Here is a 7,201-nt window from a genome sequence, read left to right as displayed (position 1 = left end):
AAGAAAGAAAGAAAGAAAGAAAGAAAGAAAGAAAGAAAGAAAGAAAGAAAGAAAGAAAGAAAGAAAGAAAGAAAAGAAAGAAAGAAATTGCTCAGCAGGTGCAGGGGCTTCTGGTTGCACCTGCTGGCATGTGATGTTAGGACCGTGCATCCGGAGAGAGGTGTAGGCTCACGTTGCCATCTGCGATGGTGGGAAGGTGGGCAACCCAGTGCCATTGCGTCAGCAACAGACAGATCATCAGTGGAAAGGGCCAACATCATCTCTTCAGTCTCTCTGGGGGAAAAAAATGTGTTGGTAATTAGAATTTGAATAGTGCTCCACAATTTGCAAAGAAATTTATACATATGCCATCATAATTCAATCCTCACAATAACACTGTTAATTTGGCTTATGATACTTTATTTTCAGAGGGAGTGGAGACTCTGAAAGCCAAGTGCAGTGAGTAGAGGAATGAGCATTGAAGCCTAGTATATGAGGCCATGTCCTACACTCTATTTCTCCATGCTTCCCCCATCCCTTCAACATATTTCTAATCATTTGATCCCAGAACAATAAAGTCTGGACAGCTGCTATGTTACAGGTCATAGTAAAAGGCTTTGGAGTTAGACCTGAGATTAAATAATAGACTTTTCATTTTCTAGAAGTCTCTTTAAGTCACTATATTAGGTTCCTAAGGCGGTTGTAACAAATTACCCCAAACAAGGTGGCTTAAACCAACAGAAACTTATTCCCTTACAATGCTGGAGGCCAGAAGCCAAAACCAAGCGTCTGCAAAGCCACAGGCCCTCCAAAGGCTCTAGGGAGAATCTGTTCCTTGCCTCCTCCAGCTTCTAGTGGCTCCAGTTGTTTTTTTTTTTTTTGGCTGATGGCCACCTCCTGTCTCTGTTTCCTCTTTGTCTTCTCCTCTGTGTGTCTATTTTATAAGGATATGTGTGATCCATTTATAACAAGCTCCTCCTCTCAAGATCCTTCACTTAATTATATCTTTTGCCATATAAGGTAACATTCACAGGTTCTGGGGATTAGGATGTGGACATACCTTTTTGTGGGCCACCATGCAACCCACTAAAGTCACTGAACCTCACGTCTCCCTTCCATAAAAACTAGAATAGTATCACTTATCTGAAGGGTAAAGATTAAATAAGATAATTTAAATAGAACTGTCCAATATATAATAGATACTTGGTAGAAGGGGTTCATCTATTTTTCCTCATCAGGAGAGCTGCTAATATAATCACACCACTTTTGAGATGATTTTTTTTATTTGTCCCATTGGAATAATAGCTAAATGTCTATTCAAATTCCCCCATTCTTTCATTTTCTCTTTAAATTCCTTTTTCTAATGAACCGTATCCCGAAGAGCAGTACACTTTTTGAATTCTATTTTATCATGAACTATGATAGTGCTTCTCAAGCATCTGCAGTGAAGGATCAGTTTTAATTTTGTAAAATAAAATTAAACTGTTGTGATGATGAAAATTGCTAAAAAAAAAGTATCCAAATACTTACTTTGATCTTGTTACAGACCAATAACAATTTGCCCTTGTCAAAGACATCATTTTGAGGATTAAAAATGTGAACATTAAAAGTGAAGCACATATTGAGTACTTTAATTCTATCATTATAGTCAAATTCTCTCATTACTGCAACGGGTTACTTCATACCACCATTTAACCCTAAAAACATAGTATCTGTATTTTTCCTCTTCCCAAGGGGCCTGAGTGGTATATTTTCATGACAGTAAATGTTGATTTCTTTTTTGCTTGCGCTTTGTTTCCATCTAGATGTATACCTTCATCACACAGACCACTATTCTATTTTCCTTCTACCGTATCAGTTTTTGAATAAAGTATGTTTTTCTCTTGATATATTCAGGCTGAATTTTATCCCATAAAACCTTAGTCCTCTCAATAATATTATACTTTTTTTTTTTTTTTTTTTGGTTTAAAACTTCGAGTTCTTTTGGCGCCTCCTTTTCTGTGTTGGCCTATATAGTCTCCTAAGATCATAAATATTCTTTTTTTTTTTTTTTTTTTTTCTGAGAGAGAGAGAGTGCAAGCAAGTGGGGGGAAGCAGCAAAGGGAGAGGGAGAGAGAGAATCTCAAGCAGGCTCCATGCTGAGATGTGAGGCTCCATCCCAGGACCCTGAGGTCATGACCTGAGATGAAATCAAGAGTCGGACGCTTAACCCACCAAGCCACCCAGGCGCCCCCATAAATACTGTTCTTAGTGAACATCTCTATTATTTGTTGAATGAATGAAAGAGTGATAATTACTAAGGACCACCTCCACTATACAAACCCTTTCTCTGGCATGCCCACTGTCCTTATTACCTACTTGGTAGTTGGTCTTGGTTTTTCTCACTGCCCTTTATTCATTCATTTTTGTTAAATATGTTCTCCACTTTGATTTTTTTCATTTTTGTTAAATATGTTCTCCATTTTCAGTAGTTCATCCTACTGACAGTCCTATCATGATCCAGAAGACAAATTCTTTCCTTTAGATACCTTCTATGTAACCAGCTATTACCTGCCTTCTTCTTCCAGAGTCATGACCAATAAACCGGAAGAAGACAAAAAAAGTCCCACTCAACCTTAAATGGTTTCCCTTCCCTACCTGGTCCTAGAGATGTAGATCCTGTGACAACAACTTTTGTTCCCACGTGAACAGAGTAGCATGGATCGGTGAGGTTGGTGATCTTGGCAGGTCCTCTATCATATCTGGAGGCCTGCTCTGAGAAGTTATAGTGCGTAGACCCATGACCACAGCAGGTTTATGCATGGCCATCTCCTCCCAACCAGCAGAGAGTTCACTATCAAATAGTTATGATATGTGTGTTTTATTTGATTGGGATAACAGTTCCATCATTTTTTGAATGCTTAGGAATCTCTTGGAATCTCTTAGAGGTTGGATAATGCCTCTACTTGAATATGTCTGGAATTGCCCTCTAGGAGAAGAACCTCATAAAGCTTCCACGCAGCTTAATTTTCTCTTGCTCATCTTCAGCTGTGTCACAGTTGTCACAGTCCTTATAGGCTCCAGATGGTTAACCTTTAAAAAACAAAACAAAACAAAAAGCTGTGCTCTTCTACTCTATGTTCTATCATTTGTTTCTTTCCAAGGTAGGTTCTGCTTAGGATATTTTACAGAGTACAATATGACTCACCCACCTCCTCCCCTTATTGTTACAGCCCAGAATAAGTACACAGGCCCTTCCAGTTTAAGACAGTATTATTTATTACTGTGGAGAAGTAGTAGGTTAATGACAACAAATGTGAAAAAGCTACCCCCAAAATCAAGACATCTAAGAGTTTTCCTAGCTATTTTCCTTGGCATGTAATTACTGACTTCCTTTCTCTCTAGTATACTTAGAAACCAGAGTGAGGTTTTGTGGATTTTTAGTGTCTTCTACAACTCACATCCTAATATCTGTCCCTGGTGCGGGGCTTTGCCAGTTGACCAGTCTGACATTCCTTTGGGGCCCTATTTGGGGACAGAGACTAGAAAAACCTAAAGATTCCTTCTCTGCACTTCAGGTTATTTCACTCTGAATTTGCAGGTATGTCCTCACTCTTCCTGAGACTAGCCCAGTCTTCCAGCCCTGCAAGCCCTCCTTTTTGTCTCTCCCATTACCCAAGAGAGAAAAGGGTCTTCCTTCTTAACTCCCTGAACACTCGTCCTCCCAGAGGATACCTGTCCTTCCTTGACCAGTGGTCCTATCTTTCACCCTTCCAGGAAATCTGCTTTATGCAGTGCCTGCAACGCACTCAGCGGCCAGGTAAGATGAGTTCTGCTTACAGCCAGTACTTGCTTCTTCCCCTGCTGTTCTCAAATACTATCCAGTGCAGCTTCTCTGATCTTGGCCCTTGTGGCTCCCATCATCTTATAGTAGTCAGGACCAGCTACCTAATTTGCAGGGCCCAATGCAAAGTGAAATTGTGGGTCTCTGTTCAAACATTATTAAGAATTTCAAGACTGCACTAGGACACCATAGACCACATGCAGGGTCCTCTGACTGCAGGATCCCATGCGACTACACAGGCCGCACTTCCATAAAGCCAGCCCTGCTAGGAGCATGTCTTTCTGGACTCTTGGGATAGTCTTCAATCTTGTGTACTCTCCTTTGCCTCAAGGTATCATCTTTGGCTAAATTCACCATATTCATGCTTCAGATTGTCAATTTACAGTAAAAGAGGTTATTTTCCTCAACTAGTCCATAATCTAGCCCTACTCAGGTCAGTTTATTGGCTCTACTCACCCCCTAAATTCTCTGAGATGACCCACAGGGGTGTCCCATTCCCAGGGAAATGACTGTTTTAGAATTAAAATTCTAAAATATAAAAAATAATTTCAGTCATTCATTAGTCATTTGTTGCAGAACTGTTCTCTATCCAGCTTGATGCTAAGGATACAAAAAAAGAGGACACCTGCCCTCATGTAGTTCACAACCCAGTGGAGGTAGGCACACTTAGAGAAATGGATAGAAAACAACTAGAGCAATGCTCTAACAGAAGGATTCAAATTTAAAAACCAAATCAAAAAGAAGTATGAATAAGCCTAATTTCTACCAATGGGAAAAGCTACTTAATTCACCACATCTACTTGTTGACAAAGATTTCCCTTCCCCTCCTTGTTTTTTTCATCTGGCTTATTTTTTGTCTTAGTTCCTCAACACATCCTCACAGTGTGGAGTATGCAGAGGTGCTCCTCAAGCCCTTTCACCTTCTCCTGTAAGCAAGAAACAAGTTATAATTACCACAAACATTGTTGGCCAACCCCTCAAGCACAAAAGAAACATATCATCTACCTACCCTGCCACAGATTGCAACAGTGGCTTTGCTCTCAGTATTTCTTCACCTTCTAGATAAAATAGTAGTGCTTCTGAAATGACTGTAGAAGAAAACTCCTTCTTAAAAAATGTTTTCATTTACCATGGATCATGTTATAAATTGGCCATGTCCTTCTGCCCTAGGGATCTACAGTCAGTAAGAGGGGAGGTAAATTGCTGGCTCTCCAGAAAACTTCCCAAACTCCACAACCAAAAGTTTGGGACTTCAATAAAGCAATAGATATGGAAACAGTTTAGGAAAACCTGGCATCACAGCCAGTCAATGGACTACTTTTTTAAAAATGTGCTGCATTTTTCTACTGCATTGCCTAGGCCGTCAATCTTCATAATCACTCTTTCTTCTCAAGGAAGGATCTCTGACCAAGTTACAATGACTAAAGGAATCATCTTGGCCTTCCTCTAGAGAGGCTAGAGAACCTAGCTGCAGGAAAGAAAATGCTTCCACCCTCCTCCCCCTTACCACCACCACCCCCAATGCTCCCCAACCCCACAGTCAGCTTCAATCCAAATGCCAGAGTCCATAGTAGAGTGACTTGGAAGATAACAGAGCAACAACATGCCAGCAAAAGGACTCTTGGGTTTGGCTTTTGGGGTTTTGTTTTTGTTTTTTTGTTTTTTTTTCCAGAGGCACACTCTGGTCAAGCACCCTTCAGCCACCTACATTAGCCTTCTTCCATCAACCTCCAGGATCAGTCTCACCCATGAATTGCTCATGAATAAGTAGTCACTTATGTCCTAAACATCCAAGGGTGTTAAGAAACCTCTGCTGCTTTGAAGTTTCATCTTCACTTGCCTCCCTTGATTCTTGAAATTCCACCATCAGAGTCATTCCTGCAAGTAATGATATCATTGATTAGATTCTTTCCAGGTGATAGCTCCCAGATCAGATTGTGTTAAGGGGAAAGTGGAAAAAGTATGAAGGTCTAGTGTGCTGATGGGAGAGGAATTTCCATAATAGAGACAAAAGCTCTGAAAGGGAAGCCTGTATCCCAGAAAATAAGTCTATTTTACAACTACACTTAGGCCCAGAACCACTCCTGTCCCACCGAGAACTTGTTCTGATCCTGTTAGTCGAGGTTGTCTTGACTCAACACCTTATAAAAAGACCCCAACTAAAGATCACAGGAAAGCTCAGGCTGATTCTAGTTTATTTCACTGCACCTGATACAACAGTGTTTGCATATGCTTGATCTCCTCAGCCTGAACACTCAGCAATTGGGTGAAATTCTGGAGTTACTATGAACTGCTCATTTCCTTCAGGCAATACAGTGAGAAAAAGAAGACACTTTGTTCATCCTCAAGATTCTTAGAGAGATGGGTTAGCCAGAGGCAATGGCCTCCTCACCTCTGGTTGGCAGACCACTGGAAGAGTTAGTATTCTCTGTGCATTTACCTGTGTAGAGGCAGTAATGGTAGATGTTAAATTAGCCTGCTCACCTATTGGAAGCAATAGGTTATAATGGAAAAAAGCATGGATTTGGAGTCACATAGATCTTCCTAATGCTGCTATTTATTATGTTTTTGACATTGGTTAGATCACCTAATCCCTCTGAGCCTCTGTTTCTTCATTTGTGAAATAGGGATAATGATGCCCACCTTGTAGGGCCATGGGGAGAATACATATGGAGCCCGGCAGACCATAGTCTTTCTACAAATGCAGTGGTCTTCCTCCATTAGTTCCCTATTGGGATGGAGCATATGAAATTACAATGTTCTGCACTATTAAAGCTGTACATCCTAACCCAGAAAAAGAAACCTTTCTAAAATTCTTCCTTGCATCTTAAATACTTTAGTTTAACTGTAGTCTTACTATCTCAAAAAGTTATGTCCCCCAAGACCAGAGAATGAATTTGAAGCTCCCATTGTTTAACATAGCTTTTTTTTTTTTTAAAGATTTTATTTATTTATTTGAGAGACTGAATGAGAGACAGAGAGCACGAGAGGGAAGAGGGTCAGAGGGAGAAGCAGACGCCCCGCCAAGCAGGGAGCCCGATGTGGGACTCGATCCCGGGACTCCAGGATCATGACCTGAGCTGAAGGCAGTTGCTTAACCGACTGAGCCACCCAGGCGCCCTAACATAGCTTTTGATATGATCTCTGTGCATGAAAGAAAATGCAGCTGTCTTCCACATGAAATGAGAAACGTGGGTTTGTTATGGTATATATTTACTTAGGTTCCCCAAATCAATTATTTTAATGTAGTCTAAGAATTACCAACAAATGAATTTATAACATTCTTTCAATGTTGATTTACTGCAGTAGGAACATAAGAAAGAAAGAAAGAAAGAAGAAGAAAGAAAGAAAGAAAGAAAGAAAGAAAGAAAGAAAGAAAGAAAGAAAGAAAGAAAGAAA

The 7,201-nt window shown here is 40.3% G+C and overlaps 1 long non-coding RNA gene across 1 annotated transcript in view; it reads right to left on the bottom strand.

Moving 5' to 3' along the window:
* Window positions 1–5,479: 5,479 nt before the first annotated feature.
* LOC118001459 overlaps window positions 5,480–7,201 on the bottom strand; it is a 2,957-nt gene continuing 1,235 nt past the window's right edge. The window contains exon 2 of the long non-coding RNA XR_004676702.1: window positions 5,480–5,680. This is a non-coding gene — a long non-coding RNA (uncharacterized LOC118001459). The remainder of the gene's footprint in view (window positions 5,681–7,201) is intronic.

This window comes from Mirounga leonina, unplaced genomic scaffold (genome assembly GCF_011800145.1).
Source record: "Mirounga leonina isolate KUSES-001 unplaced genomic scaffold, KU_Mleo_1.0 Mir_53, whole genome shotgun sequence".
Lineage (NCBI taxonomy): Eukaryota > Metazoa > Chordata > Mammalia > Carnivora > Phocidae > Mirounga > Mirounga leonina.
Note: the sequence above shows the minus strand (reverse complement) of the source record. Positions and strands in the feature narration are given on the sequence as shown.